The sequence below is a fragment of the Lolium perenne genome, chromosome 4 (assembly GCF_019359855.2).
Source record: "Lolium perenne isolate Kyuss_39 chromosome 4, Kyuss_2.0, whole genome shotgun sequence".
In the NCBI taxonomy this organism is placed as follows: domain Eukaryota; kingdom Viridiplantae; phylum Streptophyta; class Magnoliopsida; order Poales; family Poaceae; genus Lolium; species Lolium perenne.
In genome coordinates this window covers 181,733,139-181,753,601 of record NC_067247.2, presented here as the reverse complement: position 1 = coordinate 181,753,601, position 20,463 = coordinate 181,733,139, and the positions used below count along the sequence as shown (strand labels likewise).

The following is a 20,463-nucleotide window of genomic DNA, read 5'->3' as shown; positions in this document are numbered from 1 at the left end:
AAATAAGTGGAGCCAGTCATAAAAAGAGGATGTCTCAATTTTGACTTAATGACTGGAAGTACATATCTATGTACGGTAGAGAAGTACTGTAGCTCGTTTCACAGGAGTAAGGCAAACAAAAAAATTTGATCTACTAAATATAAAGTGGGATAGAGAGTTGGCCGACAAAAACAGAGTAACAATGATGCCACACTAATTTCCATGTTCCCGTTACAGAAGCAAATACCACAATCTTCTCAAAGTTTTAACCCAACATCTGATAGTTACTGATAGATACTGATACCAACATTGGCAAGTCAATTAACACCATAGACCAGAACAAAAATAGATTTATCATATGGAGCGGAGCAGCAGCCCAGGCGCTTAGCACTTGACCTCCTTCAGCCCATGCGCAAAGTAGAGGAATGTTGGGTCGGTGGCTCCTTCCTTGTAGTAGGCGAACACCAAGCCAGCTTCCAGATTCATGCTATCGCCCACAAAGCTGCAAGCATCACATAACATGAGTACCCTGAATATTAGTAATGCTGCAAAGTTGGAAACAATATCTACCCGAGAGATATTCATAAAATAAATTCAAATGAAACATTAAAATAGGGTTGTGACCTATTACCTCTGTTCTCTTTTATAAGACAATTTAGCTCTTCTACAGATTCACTTATTTCAGTCTTGATCTAGTCTAGTTTTAGTGTAGATTCATTCATTTTGCTTTGCATATAGTACATTTTACAAAATCTAAAGTGTCCTATACTAGTGAACAGAGGGAGTACATCAAATTTGTACGAGATTTATTGGTTTAGCAGACAGACCAAACATGCAATGCAGCAGAAAGGTTGTGCAAAGCTAAGGTTCATTCGTAGAGCACAGAATGTGAACTTGTAGAATACTGATTAGATTGACAATGGGTGTTTTAGAAGTTGAAGATCATGCTACATATGTAGTACAGGTATGAAGCGTGGCATAACAATGCACATACATATCATGATGACTACTATGAGATTTAATTGGGCATTACGACAAAGTACATAGACCACTATCCAGCATGCATCTATGCCTAAAAAGTCCACCTTCGGGTTAGCATCCGCACCCCTTCCAGTATTAAGTTGCAAACAACAGACAATTGCATTAAGTATGGTGTGTAATGTAATCAACACAAATATCCTTAGACAAAGCATCGTTGTTTTATCCCTAGTAGAAACAGCACATCCACAACCTTAGAACTTTCTGTCACTGTCCCAGATTCAATGGAGGCATGAACCCACTATCGACCATAAATACTTCCTCTTGGAGTTACAAGTATCAACTTGGCCAGAGCCTCTACTAGCAACGGAGAGCATGCAAGATCATAAACAACACATATATGATAGATTGATAATCAACTTGACATAGTATTCCATATTCATCGGATCCCAACAAACACAACATGTAGCATTACAAATAGATGATCTTGATCATGATAGGCAGCTCACAAGATCTAACATGATAGCACAATGAGGAGAAGACAACCATCTAGCTACTGCTATGGACCCATAGTCCAAGGATGAACTACTCACACATCAGTCCGGAGGCAATCATGGTGATGAAGAGTCCTCCGGGAGATGATTCCCCTCTCCGGCAGGGTGCCGGAGGCGATCTCCTGAATCCCCCGAGATGGGATTGGCGGCGGTGGCGTCTCTGGAACTATTTCCGTATCGTGGCTCTAGGTGATAGGGTTTTCGCGACGGAGAGTTTAAGTAGGCGGAAGGGCAGAGTTGGAGGCGGCGCAGGGGCCCCACACCATAGGCCGGCGCGGGCCCCATGCAGGCCGCGCGGCCCTGTGGTTTGGACGCCTCGTCGCCCCACTTCGTATGCTCTTCGGTCTTCTGGAAGCTCCGTGGAAAAATAAGACCCTGGGCATTGATTTCGTCCAATTCCGAGAATATTTCCTTTGTACGATTTCTGAAACCAAAAACAGCAGAAAACAGGCACTGGCGCTTCGGCATCTTGTCAATAGGTTAGTGCCGGAAAATGCATAATAATAATGTAAAGTGTGTATAAAACATGTGAATATTGTCTTAAAAGTAGCATGGAACATAAGAAATTATAGATACGTTTGAGATGTATCAAGCATCCCCAAGCTTAGTTCCTACTCGCCCTCGAGTAGGTAAACGATAACAAGGATAATTTCTGAAGTGACATGCTATAATAATCTTGATCAATAATATTGTGAAGCATATGAGGTGAATGAAGTGATTCGAAGCAATGGTAAAGACAATGACTAAACAACTGAATCATATAGCAAAGACTTTTCATGAATAGTACTTTCAAGAAAAGCATCAATAAGACTTGCATAGGAGTTAACTCATAAAGCAATAGATTCTTAGTAGAAAGTTTTAAAGCAACACAAAGGAAGATATAAGTTTCAGCAGTTGCTTTCAACTTCAACATGTATATCTCATGGATAATTGTCAACACAAAGTAGTATGATGAATGCAAATAAGCAAGTATGTAGGAATCAATGCACACAGTTGACACAAGTGTTTGCTTCTAAGATAGAAAGAAGTAGGTAAACTGACTCAACATAAAGTAAAAGAAAGGCGCTTCGCAGAGGGAAGCAGGGATAAAATCATGTGCTAGAGCTTTTCAAGTTTTGAAATCATATAGAGAGCATAAAAGTAAAGTTTTGGGAGGTGTTTGTTGTTGTCAACGAATGGTAGTGGGCACTCTAACCCCCTCATCAAACAGACTTTCAAAGAGCGGCTCCCATGAAGGACGTTATCTCTATCAGCAAGGTAGATCATCCCTCTTCTCTTTTGTTTACACATGTACTTTAGTTTTTTTTATTTATGGATGACACTCCTCCCAACCTTTTTCTTTCACAAGCCATGGCTAACCGAATCCTCGGGTGCCTTCCAACATTCTCATACCATGAAGGAGTGTCTATTTGCAAAATTAAGTTGCTTACTGATGAATCAGGGCAAAACATGTGAAGAGAATTATTAATGAAAGTTAATTAATTGGGGCTGGGAACCCCGCTGCCAGCTCTTTTTGCAAAATTATTGGATAAGCGGATGAAGCCACTAGTCCATTGGTGAAAGTCTGCCCAACAAGATTGAAAGATAAAACACCACATACTTCCTCATGAGCTATAAAACATTGACACAAATAAGAGATGATAACTTTTGAATTGTTTAAAGGTAGCACATGAAGTATTTACTTGGAATGGCAAAAAAATACCATGTAGTAGGTAGGTATGGTGGACACAAATGGCATAGGTTTTGGCTCAAGGATTTGGATGCACAAGAAGTATTCCCTCTCAATACAAGGCTTTGGCTAGCAAGGTTGTTTGAAGCAAACACAAGTATGAACTGGTACAGCAAAACTTACATAAGAACATATTGCAAGCATTATAAGACTCTACACTGTCTTCCTTGTTGTTCAAACACCTCACCAGAAAATATCTAGACTTTAGAGAGACCAATCATGCAAACCAAATGTCAACAAGCTCTATGGTAGTTCTTCATTAATAGGTGCAAAGTACATGATGCAAGAGCTTAAACATGATCTATTTGAGCACAACAATTGCCAAGTATCAAATTATTCAAGACATTATACCAATTACCACAGAAGCATTTTCTGTTTCCAACCATATAATAATGAGCCAGCGGTTTCAACCTTCGCCATGAACATTAAAAGTAAAGCTAAGAACACCGGTGTTCATATGCAACATCGGAGCGTGTCTCTCTCCCAAACAAAGAATGCTAGGATCCGATTTTATTCAAACAAAAACAAAAACAAAAACATACAGACGCTCCAAGTAAAGCACATAAGATGTGACGGAATAAAAATATAGTTTCACTAGAGGTGACACGATAAGTTGTCGATGAAGAAGGGATGCCTTGGGCATCCCCAAGCTTAGATGCTTGAGTCTTCTTGAAATATGCAGGGATGAACCACGGGGGCATCCCCAAGCTTAGACTTTTCACTCTTCTTGATCATATTGTATCATCCTCCTCTCTTGACCCTTGAAAACTTCCTCCACACCAAACTCAAAACAAACTCATTAGAGGGTTAGTGCATAATCAAAAATTCACATATTCAGAGGTGACATAATCATTCTTAACACTTCTGGACATTGCACAAAGCTACTGAAAGTTAATGGAACAAAGAAATCCATCCAACATAGCAAAACAGGCAATGCGAAACAAAAGGCAGAATCTGTCAAAATAGAACAGTACGTAAAGACGAATTTTTCTGGGGCACTTAACTTGCTCAGATGAAAAATCTCAAATTGAATGAAAGTTGCGTACATATCTGAGGATCACACACGTAAATTGACAGATTTTTCTGAGTTACCTACAGACGGGGCTACTCAATTTCGTGACAGCAATAAATCTGTTTCTGCGCAGTAATCCAAATCTAGTATCAACCCTACTATCAAAGACTTTACTTGGCACAACAATGCAATAAAATACAGATAAGGAGAGGTTGCTACAGTAGTAACAACTTCAAAGACTCAAATATAAAACAAAATTGCAGAAGTAAAATAATGGGTTGTCTCCCATAAGCGCTTTTCTTTAACGCCTTTCAGCTAGGCGCAGAAAGTGTGAATCAAGTATTATCAAGAGATGAAGCATTAACATCATAATTTGTTCTAATAATGGAATCATAAGGTAACTCCATTCTCTTTCTAGGGAAGTGTTCCATACCTTTCTTGAGAGGAAATTGATACTTAATATTACCTTCCTTCATATCAATAATAGCACCAACAGTTCGAAGAAAAGGTCTTCCCAAAATAATGGGACAAGATGCATTGCATTCAATATCCAAGACAACAAAATCAACGGGTACAAGGTTATTGTTAACCGTAATGCGAACATTATCAATCCTCCCCAAAGGTTTCTTTGTAGAATTATCAGCAATATTAACACCCAAATAACAATTTTTCAATGGTGGCAAGTCAAGCATATCATAAATTTTCTTAGGCATAACAGAAATACTTGCACCAAGATCACATAAAGCATTACAATCAAAATCATTGACCTTCATCTTAATGATGGGCTCCCAACCATCTTCTAACTTCCTAGGAATAAAAGTTTCAAGTTTTAATTTCTCTTCTCTAGCTTTAATGAGAGCATTTGTAATATGTTTTGTAAAGGCCAAATTTATAGCACTAGCATTGGGACTTCTAGCAAGTTTTTGTAAGAACTTAATAACTTCAGAGATATGGCAATCATAAAAATCTAAACCATTATGATCTACAGCAATGGGATCATTGTCCCCAATATTTTGAAAAATTTCAGCAGTTTTATCACAAGCGATTTAATAGATTTAGCGATTTCAGGCAGTTCTGCACGCTTTGCATTAGGAGTAGAAACATTGCTAACAGCAATTATTTTACCATTGATAGTAGGAGGTTTAGCAACATGTGAAGCATCAACATTACTAGTGGTGGTAATAGTCCAAACTTTAGCTACATTATTCCCTTTAGCAAATTTTTCTTCTCTTTCCCACCTAGCATGCAATTCAGCCATCAATCTAATATTTTCATTAATTCGAACTTGGATAGCGTTTTCTGTAGCAAATGACTTAATATCTTTAGTTTCATTAGGCATAGCTTTCAATTTTAAAATATCAACATCAGCAGCAAGACTATCAACCTTAGAAGCAAGAATATCAATTTTACCAAGCTTTTCTTCAACAGATTTGTTAAAAGCAGTTTGTGTACTAATAAATTCTTTAAGCATGGCTTCAAGACCAGGGGGTACACTCCTATTATTGTTGTAAGAATTCCCATAAGAAATACCATAACCATTACTATTATTAGAAGGATATGGCCTATAGTTGTTACGAATTATTCCTATAAGCATTGTTGTTGAAATTATTATTTTTAATGAAGTTTACATCAACATGCTCTTCTTGAGCAACCAATGAAGCTAAAGGAACATTATTAGGATGAACATTAGATCTACCATTCACAAGCATAGACATAATAGCATCAATCTTATCACTCAAGGAGGAGGTTTCTTCAACAGAATTTACCTTCTTACCTTGTGGAGCCCTTTCAGTGTGCCATTCAGAGTAATTTATCATCATATCATCAAGAAGCTTTGTTGCGGCGCCTAAGGTGATGGACATAAAAGTACCTCCAGCAGCTGAATCCAATAGGTTCCGCGAACAAAAATTCAATCCTGCATAAAAGGTTTGGAAGATCATCCAAGTAGTCAGTCCATGGGTAGGGCAATTATTTACCAAAGATTTCATTCTTTCCCATGCTTGGGCAACATGCTCATTATCCAATTGCTTAAAATTCATTATGCTACTTCTCAAAGATATAATTTTAGCAGGAGGATAATATCTACCAATGAAAGCATCCTTACATTTAGTCCATGAATCAATACTATTCTTAGGCAAAGATAGCAACAAATCTTTAGCTCTTCCTCTTAAGGAGAAAGGAAAAAAATTCAATTTTATAATGTCACCATCTACATCCTTATACTTTTGCATTTCACAAAGTTCAACAAAATTATTAAGATGGGTAGCAGCAGCATCATCAGAACTAACACCAGAAAATTGCTCTCTCATAACAAGATTTAGTAAAGCAGGTTTAATTTCATAAAATTCTGCTGTAGCAGCGGGTGGAGCAATAGGTGTGCATATGAAATCATTATTATTTGTGCTAGTGAAGTCACACAACTTAGTATTCTCAGGAGTACCCATTTTAGCAATAGTAAATTAAGCAAACTAAATAAAGTAAATGCAAGTAACTAATTTTTTTGTGTTTTTAATATAGAGAACGCAAACAAGATAGTAAATAAAGTAATGCAAGTAACTAATTTTTTTGTATTTTTGATATAGAAGGCAAACAAAGCAGTAAATAAAATAAAATAAAGCAAGACAAAAACAAAGTAAAGAGATTGGATGTGGGAGACTCCCCTTGCAGCGTGTCTTGATCTCCCCGGCAACGGCGCCAGAAAAAGAGCTTGATAACGCGTAAAGCACACGTCCGTTGGGAACCCCAAGAGGAAGGTGTGATGCGTACCACAGCAAGTTTTCCCTCAGTAAGAAACCAAGGTTATCGAACCAGTAGGAGTCAAGGACCACGTGAAGGTTGTTGGCGGAGGAGTGTAGTGCGGCGCAACACCAGGGATTCCGGCGCCAACGTGGAACCTACACAACACAATCAAGATACTTTGCCCCAACTTAACAGTGAGGTTGTCAATCTCAACGGCTTGCTGTAAACAAAGGATTAAACGTATGGTGTGGAAAATGATGTTTGTTTGCAAAGAACAGCAGAAAACAATGATTGCAGTAGATTGTATTCAGATGTAAAAGAATGGACCGGGGTCCACAGTTCACTAGTGGTGTCTCTCCAGTAAGATAAATAGCATGTTGGGTGAACAAATTACAGTTGGGAAATTGACAAATAGAGAGGGCATAACAATGCACATACATATCATGATGACTACTATGAGATTTAATTGGGCATTACGACAAAGTACATAGACCGCTATCCAGCATGCATCTATGCCTAAAAAGTCCACCTTCGGGTTAGCATCCGCACCCCTTCCAGTATTAAGTTGCAAACAACAGACAATTGCATTAAGTATGGTGCGTAATGTAATCAACACAAATATCCTTAGATAAAGCATCGATGTTTTATCCCTAGTAGCAACAGCACATCCACAACCTTAGAACTTTCTGTCACTGTCCCAGATTCAATGGAGGCATGAACCCACTATCGAGCATAAATACTCCCTCTTGGAGTTACAAGAATCAACTTGGCCAGAGCCTCTACTAGCAACGGAGAGCATGCAAGATCATAAACAACACATATATGATAGATTGATAATCAACTTGACATAGTATTCCATATTCATCGGATCCCAACAAACACAACATGTAGCATTACAAATAGATGATCTTGATCATGATAGGCAGCTCACAAGATCTAACATGATAGCACAATGAGGAGAAGACAACCATCTAGCTACTGCTATGGACCCATAGTCCAAGGATGAACTACTCACACATCAGTCCGGAGGCGATCATGGTGATGAAGAGTCCTCCGGGAGATGATTCCCCTCTCCGGCAGGGTGCCGTAGGCGATTTCCTGAATCCCCCGAGATGGGATTGGCGGCGGCGGCGTCTCTGGAACTATTTCCGTATTGTGGCTCTCGGTGATAGGGTTTTCGCGACGGAGAGTTTAAGTAGGCGGAAGGGCAGAGTTGGAGGCGGCGCAGGGGCCCCACACCATAGGCCGGCACGGGCCCCATGCAGGCCACGCGGCCCTGTGGTTTGGGCGCCTCGTCGCCCCACTTCGTATGCTCTTCGGTCTTCTGGAAGCTCCGTGGAAAAATAAGACCATGGGCGTTGATTTCGTCCAATTCCGAGAATATTTCCTTTGTAGGATTTCTGAAACCAAAAACAGCAGAAAACAGGCACTGGCGCTTCGGCATGTTGTCAATAGGTTAGTGCCGGAAAATGCATAATAATGATGTAAAGTGTGTATAAAACATGTGAGTATTGTCATAAAAGTAGCATGGAACATAAGAAATTATAGATACGTTTGAGACGTATCACGCACTCATCCACACGGATGGGGATTTAAAGGATTTCCCAACTTCTGAGTGTTCTCGCAACACAGAGCCAGACCCTATCAAGTCTGTTGATAGGTAGAAGGAAAAAAGATACAGCCGACTTCCCCAGATCGAGCCATTATATATCTTATGGTTAATGCAATATGTACGGCGCTAGAATCACTGGACGACATTGGTGATTAGTCCTAGATGAGTAGAACCCTTGCAACGGAACCTCCACCATCAACACATACCATGGTTCCATTGCCCACCACATAGTCATATTCATAATTGGAAACGTAACATTTTATTTTCAATGTAGGAGTGATAAGGTTATTGTTTTGCGAGTAAATTTACAGAACATAATCAATATAGCACGAGCAAGAGGGAACTTGCCTGGAGACAACGAGATAGTGCAGTTCGAGGGTTTGGATGGAACCTGGACCTCGGGTTCTGAAAAGAAGCATCATTGTCCGATAAGGACAATGTTATAAAATTCAAATGATGTATGCATGATGCATTTATTTTTGGTTCAATCCCTTTCCCCGAAGTATTTCTTAAGATTTGTGTGATTAAAGCTTTATTGGAATATTTATTCCATAAGTAAAAAATTATAACTCTTTAATACAACTTTGATGAGGATTTTCCTCAAAAGAAAAGATTCGGAATATTAGAATTTTCCCTTTCGAAAATATCTGATTTAGCAAATATTTAAAGTCATTTGGAATTTTCCTTGATTTTTATATCGAAGGAAAATTTCAAATATTAAATTCTAACTTGAAATTCATTTCTAAAATTTCTAGAACTTAAATTTGTGTTGTTTATCTTGTTTCTTATTTTATTTTTGTTAAGGAATAATTTTAATGAATTATTCCTATTTTTCTTGTATTTTTGGAGTTGTTCTGGATTTATTTGCAATTTTTAAAGTGGAAGAGTTAAATTTAAAAGTGAAAAGGTTTAAATCCTAAAGTGGAATGACTAAACTACCCCTGGGCCCACTGGTCAGCCCACCAGTGACTGAACCAGACCGGTTCGGCCCAGACCGACCGAGTCGGTCCATTCCCCTCTCTCTCTCTCTCGCGCGCGCGCGAACCCTAACCCTAGCTCTCGTGACGCTCTGGAGACTCGCTTCGCCGCCGCAGTCGCCGCCATGCTTCGGCCAGCTTCGGCCACCCCTGGCCTCGCCATTGGTCGCAAACGCCTCCTCTCACGATGCTCCACCCTTCTATCTGCGTCGATTTGACGCGTGTATCCTCCTTCTCCAGATCTCCACCCCTCTGCATCTAGGGTTCAAGTCTCATGCGGTGGTTCCTCATCGATCTGCGGCTTCCAATGCGATGAGGCCGCTGCCGTCAACAAACTGACTACCTGGGGATTGGCTCGGCGCAGGTGGTGCTGTGGCGCCACTTGTGCCACTGTTTCCAGGCCTGCTGATGCATGTGGTGGTGATGGGTTCGTCGGCGTAACGCCGACATATTCCCTGGGCTTGTAGCTGCTGCGGCCGCTCTCACCTCTGTGCTTCTTCAAGAAATTACTTTGCTCTTCTTCTTCCCCTACTTCTTGATGATCAACAAATCATGTAGGAATGCTCTTCCTAGTGCTACTGCGTTTAATTCCTTTCTATTTGGCTTGTCCTGGCCAGGTGCAGCCCATTACTGCCCACTAGCCATGTCATGCCATTGCGTGTGCTGCTAAACTGCTGCTGTTGTTTCTCTATTTGCCTTGCCATGATTCTATATTGCTCCTACTCTTGTTAGTTCATCTGGTGTTCCTATGCACACCAGTTGATTGTATTGTCATGTTGTACTTGATGTGTGCAACTGCTACTAGGTTATACTGGCTCTATCTGCTCCCATGGTTCCATCTGGAGCTTATGATGTTGTTGGTTACTATGCTACAATACTGCTAGGCTTTGTTGTTGCTTGTCTGAAGCACTATCCATTGGCTAAGCCTCCCAGAAATTGCTTGTCACCAGTTGGTGAGCTGTGATGCTTACTGGTTTATGCCCATCTAGTATATGTGCCTTGTGGTGCTACTGGTTCTATACCAATGACGCATATGTGTTGTTTCTACACTTTGATGGTGGTTACCGTCATGCTATTTCACTTGTATGTGCTCAGTGAATGAGTTATGCTTCTCTAGTTACTTGACAAGCAATATATGATAGCCTTGTTACCTGTGCAGGTCATGTTGTTGCTTTGTGGTGGTTTTCTGTCAATTATAATTGATGAACCATGTGTTGGTAGTGATTCAGTTAAATTCAATGATACTTATTTGATTTCCATATTGAATTGTAAGTAAATATATGTTTGAACCTCTTCAGGTAGTAATGACTTTCTTGCCTATGTGGCTTGCTTGCTTATGTTGCTTGATTGCTTGTTTTGTGACCTCAGTAACGTGCTACTATCATTGGTTGCAAACTAAAGTGCCTTACTGGTTTGTTTTTTATGAAAATAACAATATCCACAGTCGGGAATCATGTAGATGAATGCGATGTGGTGTTATTTTGATGAAAATGGGTATTGTTGATGGTTTTGAACACTAAGTGGTGCTAGGTGATTCAGTTGGTCACTAGGACTGGTTTATCTGGATACTTTGCATAGCTGGGTACTCTGGTTTACTTGTGCATGTCCATCTAATAGATTTACTAGCACTGGTCTGGCCTCTCTCTTGCCAGCATCACTTGGTCTATACCAAGTGATGACTAATCCCTATGGAGCATCTGCTCCACACCAGGTGTGTGTATGAGCATGCTTATGATGGATTGGATCTTTGGATCCACTCCAGGTATTAGTTATACCTTGCTCCAGCTCCTAGATGATTTGTTTTGTTGATGAAGATCTTTCTTTGGTTGATTTGATCAATTGGCCCTTCACTCCTAGCTCCCGGATGTTCTTGACTTATGTCACCATGATTCACTGCTTGGCTTAGTTTGGTTGGGATGGATGAACTAGATGAATGTGAGGCCGCTTTTCCTGGGAAGTTCATCCCTATCTACTACTTATTGTGCTACTTATAGAATCACTAGATATTGTGTTTGGTCGACAGCACACACTTGGTTGTTTGATGTGGTGTCCTCCCCTGGTTTCACCATGGTGTGTGTCATGGAGAAAAGATATGTGGCCAAATTTTGGCTTTGGTTGGGACTTGACCCCCCCCCCCCCCCAGCCAGAGCTTATCTTGCCATTTCTAATTATTTTCACTGTCCAAGTGGCATTGCCACTTGTTACTGGACAAATCTGGTTATTTTCCTTGTATATGTTGCAGGTTTCAAGTTGATCAAGAACGGAGAAGATCAAATGAAGATTTTTAGAAGACTTAGTCTAGGAAAATAATCCATGTTGTAATCTTTATTTTTATTTACTTAATTTTGGTTTGTATTTGATCCTATTTATTGCAATATCAATGAATTGTGTAATGACAATGTAATATGTGTGATTAATCAATAAATCTCTAATTTTCCTTAGGAGCTATTTGTAATATTTATAATTCATTTATGGAATATGTTGTATAAATGTTATATTGGTTTGAGTTATGAATTATGAATTCATTTGAATTATTGTTTACTTATATTCATATATGTTTGAAATTCAAATTCAAATGCCAATTCAAACTCCTCTCCAAAACCCTAGTTTCAAAAGAGGTAATGTCAAAATTCATAGCACTCTCGTTACTCTAAACCTAATAGCAACGAGAGAGAAACCTCAACCCCTCTTAGATTTTATGCAATTAAGCGCGAAAATTTCCCCCGTTTTGCGATACAATGCACAACCCTTTACTAAATCTGCCCCGTGTTTGTCCTAAGTTCTGGGATGTTATAGAACTCAAGGGGTTAATCACTTGCCTTGATGCAAGAATCAACTAATGATCTTGAGGTCTATCCATTTGTAAGGTTTATCACTAAAAGACAACAACTATTAAGGTACTCACAAGTGCAAACATCCGCTTGCTTCAAGTAAATTAACTAGAATTTGTGGGAACCACTTGCTATAGAGATACCATCATTGAAGAAAACAACACATGAAGCATTCAAGGTGCACCCATCAATTTGATGAACAAGCAATTAACTAGAGCCCTTGAATTATTCACAAGCGCAATGATATGATTGCTTCAAATGCTTCAACCAACACTTGCGGGGACCTTCACTTATTGGCCTCAATCAACGCTTAAGACAACACTAAGTGTAGAAACCTAAAGCACATATATATGCTTAAGACAAATCCATCCATAACAATGTTCAAGAACAACACATGAAGAATTCAGAAGCGCAACAAATAGCTTGAAGCACAAGCAACTCAATAGTGCTCAAAAACAATCAGCAAAGATCACAAGACACATATATCTGCTTGATGAGCAAGCAACTTCAGTTCTTGTGATCTATTTGTTGTGAAGATGGAGATAAAGACAACAATCAACGAATGAATCAAGGCGTATCTTCTTGCCAATGCAAGAACTCAACAAAATGCCCTTGAGGACTATCTCTTTGCAACAAAGATGAAGATGAAGGACCGTGACACTACCTTCCCTTGGGTGTTCTAGTGCACATAAATAAACACCACAGATGAAAAAGGATATACATTGAAGAATCAAAAACTTGAAGATTTGAAGGTGCCTATGGATATTCAAAAACAAGAGGATTCGACGTACCAAGAGACCTAGAGCAAATCCGCTTTGAAGACGTAGTATTTTTTATAGATTGGAGTCATAGGAACAACCATATTATTAAGAGGGGGTTTCTCGTTCTTTAAAACCGGCATCCCCAATCCTGTTGTGAAGTGCACAAATGAACCTATACACCAATAGACACACCATACCCAAACCACTAGAAATCTCATGAAGTATCATGTTGATATTAGTGCCTCATGTCTATGGCCATGGGGCGCTCTTAGTGGCAACAACTAGGTTTTTCTTTCGCTGGTTAAAATTGAACATTGGTGTACTTACTCCTTCCCAAATTATGTTGCATATAGTGTGGAGTAGCAAAACGTATCAACTTCTGTAATAACAAACTAGTATTATTAGTATCATGATGAATTTTTTTATGTTGTATGCATATCATATTGCACATGTCACTAATAGAGAACATGCCTTTTGTCCCGGTTTAGGATGGCCTTTAGTCCTAGTTGGCCATCCAGGACTGTCAATGCGGGACTAGAGCCCCCCCCCCCCCCATTTAGTCCCGGTTGTATAACTTTTAGTTAAAGTCAAAGTTTGACATTTAGTTCCGATTGGCCATCCGGGACTGTCAATGCGGGACTAGAGCCCCCCTTTAATCTCGGTTGCATTATAAACCGGGACTAAGGTCCTCCACGTGGGGACGTTGGAGAGCCCGGGCTGGAGTACCTTTATTCCCGGTTAGTAATACAAAGTTTTACTTTGACTAAAAGTTATGCACAAGTTATTTTCGTTATACAGTTGTTAACATTTTATAAAGTTTGACTTTGACTAAAAGTTATACACAACTTATTTTGGGCAGGAAGTAATAATTGTCTTGTGGCGATGAGCGAGACAGTCTAATCAGCACATCTATTGTTATTGTGGTCTTGTGGAATGTTGGATGCATCAATCGTGAGTCTACCAAACTAGCCACATGTATAAATTTGTGAGTAGCATGTATATGGATTAATAGTTCAACGAAATTTCAACAAAACTTCAGATCGTTATGTAATATATGGAAATGTGTTGCAAAAGTAGTAACAATCAAAGCCGTAGGTGAGTATCAAATAAAGGGGAGCACCTTTGGTAATTAAGGTGGGTTCTGAAATATATATTCACCAATTTTTTGCGCTGGACTTGGACAAAATTCAAATGAAACCCATATTTGGTCAAATATTGTTTCAATTTGATGAAATTTAAGCGAGATATTTGCAAAATAATTTCCAAAATATAAGAGAAGTTGGTAGGTCCCAAAATCTGCTCAAACCAGATTCAAATCCTGCATTAAATCAACGGCATGTTGGTCAGGAATGGTCATGTTGTAAAAATTCATACTCTACTATCAATTGAAGCAAGAAAGTGCACACTAGTAGCAAGGAAGTAGGAAAAACATAATTTATTCTCCCAATATACATATAATTTTCAACCACGCATTAGTACGACCACGGTACCACCACCTTATAATTAAGAAACCGAGGACGAACTTGGCCTAATTTTTAAGACGATGAATTATGGGTTCCTCGTGCCTCCTGGACAGCAAATAGCTCTGTCCCGTGGGAGTGGATGTTTTAGTCGAGCGCCAAGTGCTTCCCGCAAAAGAGGCAGTAGCACACTCCCAGTAAGCCGCCCTTGATGCACCTGTGTTCCTCTACCCGGGCAAGGAACAATTTCGCCTTGATCCAGCACTCCGCCTTGCAGCTCCAGTCTTTGCAGAACGGCACCACTGGTTGCCTGTACTTGCACACCTCTGGCTTGCCTGGCGAATGAACACAGCAACATAGAAGAGTCAATCAATCAATCAAATTGAGAAAAGAAAAGAACACAGTGAAATGGGATCCGGCAAGGATCGGAACACGAACCATCGTCACCCGCCGCAATAGATGTAGGGTTTGCATGCAAGATCACGAGTGCTAGGAGAAAGCAGAGAGCGACACGCCTCGTGTCCATGATCGATCGCTATCTGCGAGCTTACTCTTCTAGCAGTATCTCTCTCTCTGGTACTCTGCGCCGTGGGCAATTCTTGGAACTGAATGTGCGTAGGTTGGCGTAGTTATATAGGCGTTCCTTGCAATTGACCCCATGTGAAAATTAAGGATCTAGCTAAAGTTTTTCGTTATCCAACTAATGACAATAGATATGTCTAGGTCATTTCATTCCTATTGTGATTATTTGGTTAATTCATTTTCATTATTATCCAGCTAATGACTATATATACCACATGTCCAAATGTACGTAAGCCCGTGTTATTTCATTCTTCTTGAGGTTCTTTTCTCAATTCATTTTTGTAATCCATGCTAATGGCTATACCGCATGTAATTACGCCCATGTTATTACATTCCTTTTCTGGCTGTTTGGTTGATTCGATTTTGTTATCCAGCTAATGGCGTACTATACCTCATGTAGTTAAGCCAATGTTATTTCGTTCCTCTTGTGGTCTTTGGTTAACTCAATTTTTTTGGTATCGAGCTACACATGTAGTTAAGACCATGTTATTCCATTCCTCTTGTGGTTGTCGTTAATTTTTTTTTGTTATCCAGCTAGGCTATACTACATGTAGTTAAGCCAGTGTTATTTCATTCCTCATGTGGTTGTTTTGGTTAATTCATTTTTGATATCAAGCTAATATAATGCTTGGAGAGTTGTGGGCACCTAGCAACAAGAGGCAACCTATAGACGCAGTGGGCAACCTAGAAGCAATGTGAAGAGTTGGCATGCAAAACCGAGAAGATGACCATTGTCACATGTTTGGTGCCAACCCAAACTAGCCGGTTGCAGCGGAAAAGGTGGCATGGACCACGATGGGGAAAGTGGTTAGAAATGTCATGTAACAGTAGAAGAGAAAAAATGAGGATGCGGGGGCATACAAAGCAGTACCTACGAGCCTGGTCACAAGGAAATGACAACCAGATAGACATGGTGGATAGCCGTGGATAGCCGAATGTACCTCGTGTCACCACTGGGGTTGGCACCAGAGCTTTTCAAGGCTATAGTGAGGCTTTATAGGGAGGAGTGCTCACCCGAGGCCCATATAGATCAAGATGTGACATGACTTGGAGCAATGCGTGGGCGTGGAAGAGAAGTCCCACATTTCATCCCATGCAGTCATTCATGTCATCTACCCGCGCCGCCTACGATCGTTATGTTGCCATCATCCAGGGTAAGGGAATCGACCACCACCATCTAAGGCATTGTCCAAACCAAGAAAATCGACCTGAGGTATGATGAAGATGAACGAGCATTTGTAGGACGCAACCCTCAGAGACATTGATGAAGCACTTGTGGCTGAGGCAAAGACCTCATCATAGAGTTGCCCATTGCGGCGGTGGTGATGATGCAGACATGGGGGCTAGGGGTAGGCTAGGTGGGATCAAACCATGAGAACACGGGCAATGTTGGGATTAGGATGGGGATGCATGTGAAAAAATAATAAAAAATTGAAATGCGTTCACCAGAACTGTGAAAAGCAAGGTCAGCTGCTCTCGTGTTTTAATCAGTAGTTTTGTGGCCTCTTGGCACCATTTTCTGTTTATAATAACTTCTTAAATGATAAAATCATCATGAGGGCTAGATCTACATATTGTATACCACTAGACCCAATAAAAAATGAATAAGGGTTGGTCCGAAGGACCCAGAGCTACTTATATCAGAGAGTTGGGATTTTAATTTACAGAAAGGTCCAATAAGAAAAGGAAATTACAAACATGACCTTCACTTTTACACCAAGTACCCCAAAATGAAAATGGAAAATGCAATCAACTCTCTTCGGACCCTTCTCCGCCGCAGCATGCAGGTAGGAGGTTGAGCAACCACTATAACATGGTTGGGGAGGGCCGCCTACCGACCATAAGAAGCGGAGGCAAGAGGAAAGTTGTCATTGCGAGTCCTCTATTGCGGAACGCCATAAGAACACAACTCGATCACCCCGTCATGCAGATAAACATACGACAATGCCACATCTCTCCCTGATGGCTGAAAAAGAAAGAACGAGACTCCAATCCAAAGCCATCTACACGCCCCAAGCCTCCAGGTCCAGACTAGAGGATAGTTTGGCTTATTGAAGGAGATGTCTTAGATGTTTACGATCTCCACCTCTACTTTCGATCATGGGAGCACCATGAAGAAGATAAACATTACCAAGAGTTGTCGGATGAAGCTCGTATGCACCGGCAAGCACTCCAATCTATTGGTATCGCGCCAAACTCGAGCTCTGTGCCACTACAAATGTACAAGAAGGGGTTTGTCGTCCGTCTTACGCTGGCCAACGCCGGAGAGGAGAGGGTAACAGATGGGGGCCGAGAGCGGTCCTAGAGAGAAGGCTTTGCAAGGTGGTGGGTCTGGATCCAATACAATTAACACGGCCCATACACTCCCCTAAAAAAAACGGCCCAGTCATTCCGTGAGATTTCCTTTTTTATTATTATTAAACCTCTTCCAAAACCCACGAACCCCTCCCCTACCATATGCCCTCACCAACCAGATCAAACGCCTAGGGTTTCGTTCGTCGCAGAGCAAGAGAGAAGGGAGAATGAAGCTCGCCGGTCTCAAGTCGGTGGACGGGGCTCACGAGGAGTCGATCTGGGCGGCGGCGTGGGTCCCTGCTGCCGACCACCGCCCCACGGCGCTGCTCCTCACCGGCGCGCTCGACGAGACCGTCCGCGCCTGGCGCCCCGACGACCTCGCCGCCGCGTCGCCGCCGGCCCGGGGCCACGCGCTCGGGGTGCTCTCCCTCGCGGCGCACCCGGCCGGGGTCATAGCTGCCGCGGTCTCCCTCGACAGCTACATCCGCGTCTTCGATGTCGACTCCGGCGCTTCAGTCGCCACTCTCGATGCCCCGCCCTCCGAGGTCTGGGGCGTCCAGTTCCACCCTAAGGTAAGGCGCTGACTTCCTGTATGCCTGCGTGACCTCTCTGCTCGTAAGTTGCGGTTGAGTAGGCTCGACTGGGAGATGCTTGAAAGGTGTGCTTCTTTATTAAGATGCTTTGGTAGTTTTGCCTGATTCTAGCACAGAATACAATCAAAGCACTGCCTTGGTTTCCTTGCTTTTCTACTAATGTAATTGGGAAGTGAAATTGAAGTAATTTGTGGGCTTTAGTCAAATGCTGTTAGAGTGCATTTCCTGATTTGCATTTCGTGGTGAAATTGAGAAAGGGACAAGACTAGTTCTTTTACAAAGGTACCTGAAAACAAGCAAGCGTGAACTTGTTTAGTGAGGTGCACTGGCCTGCATTTTACGGCACGTTATCCTTGGTGTTTGTTTTATGTACTAACACTGCAGTAAATTTACAAGTAAGAAAAGTTATTTTGAGTCTGATTATAGACCATTGTTGTTTGTTGTCAAGTGTGTGCATTTTTTAATTCAACCTATTAGCTTATATTTTCTACACTCTGAAGATTATGTTTTGTGCTTTCTTTCTGGAGTAAATTAAGGTCCTGAATGAATATTGCAGATAACTGTTCGTTTAAATTACTGGTGGATAGAGTTCATATTTCATTATTATAAGCTGGGGCCTCATTAAACTGGTTAACCAATACTAATGTACAGCATTTGGACGGTATGCAAGTATTGCTACAAAATTTATGTGCCAAACAGTCTGTCCTTGGCTCTGTGCCTATTGCCTTCTTGATGGTTACTTTCAAGATCAATACTGGATTTTGTGACATAACATTATTTTCTTATGCTGTTCACCTATTCCTCATTGGAAATTGCAAAGACGGCATATAGCTGGTAACTGTAAATGATTGTTGTTCCATGATTTGTGAGTGTGCCTTGCTGTTAGGGATCAAATTTTAATACTCCCTCCGTCTCAAAATAAGTGACTCAAATTTTTCTAGATACGGATGTATTTATAGTTGAAATGCGTCTAGATGCATCCTTATCTAGCCAAAGTTGAGTCACTTATTTTGGGACGGAGGAAATATGTTTCGACCAAGCGTATTTAATCAGTCGTACCTGGTGCAAAGCTTGCAAGGTCAAAAACTAGTTTCACCTGATTTTGTTCCATGTGCAGTCTTTTTGGTTTTGACATGATTGTTTGAAACCTTGACTACCAATATAATATTGTACTGTAATAATCAATAAGGTGGCACATATGAAGGAAAACTGTGAATGAGTTATCCTGCTTTATTAAGGAATCACGTTATTTGGATGCTCGTTGCTCAGGTCCAGTTATTAACAGATCAATCAAATGTGTTCTTTCTCAGGGTGTTGCTCTGGCTGCAGCTGGTGGTGGCAGTGGATCAGTGAAACTCTGGGACACAGAGAAGTGGCAGCCTATTGCCAGCCTTCCTGTTCCACGCCCAGAGGGAGCTCGCCTGATAAGACTGGCAGCGGCAAGTTTGTTCTTTCAGTTGCGTGGAGCCCAGATGGCAAGCTCTTAGCATGTGGATCCATGGATGGCACAATAGCTGTGTACGACGCGGTCCGTATGAAGTTTCTCCACCATCTGGAGGGCCACCACATGCCAGTGAGGTCCATGGTGTTCTCCCCGGTGGATCCTCATGTGCTCTTCACCGGCTGTGACGACTCCCATATCCACATATACGACGCCAAGGAGAAGGGCCTCATCGGGGCCATGTCTGGGCACGCGAGCTGGGTGCTGAGCATCGACGTGAGCCCGGATGGCATGGCGGTGGCGACGGGCTCCAGCGACCGCACCGTACGGCTCTGGGACATCAATGCGAGGGCGTCAGTGCAGACGATGAGCAACCACTCCGACCAGGTCTGGGCTGTTGCGTTCCGGCCGCCGGGAGGGGAAGGAGTCCGTGCGGGACGGCTCGCGAGCGCCTCGGACGACAAGAGCATCTCCCTCTACGATTACTCCTAGTTTTACAGACTTATGGACAGCTAGTATCTACCTCGCCATGTAGTCTGGATGACTTGTTGTACGACGCTGATCAACCCTCTAACTTGCAAGTACTTGTAGCAGCGTTTGGAAGGCTGGCGAGTTGTAAACTCATCCCTTTTCCTGCCAGTGATCACGGCTTTGTTATTTCAGTTTCGACCTTATTTGTGCTATGCCGTCTGCTTTTTGCTAACTGAGCGCATAGAAATGAAATGTATAAGATTATGGGCCGCGGTTTCTTTTATATTCAGTTGTATATATGAACGGAAATATAAAAGAAAGCGTCGCTGAAGCCACTGTGGATACCTTGCAAGATTGTAAACGTCGCTGTGCCTAGGAAGATCGCCGTATGGCATGTTCACGGTCTGAACTCTCTGGGACATTGCGACAGTGTCTGCTAACCTGTGACT

General features: G+C 41.5%; 1 pseudogene; it reads left to right on the top strand.

Annotated features, from left to right (window-relative positions):
* The first annotated feature begins 17,645 nt into the window (after positions 1-17,645).
* LOC127294494 (WD repeat-containing protein VIP3-like) lies at positions 17,646-20,226 on the top strand (annotated as a pseudogene).
* The last annotated feature ends 237 nt before the right edge of the window (positions 20,227-20,463 follow it).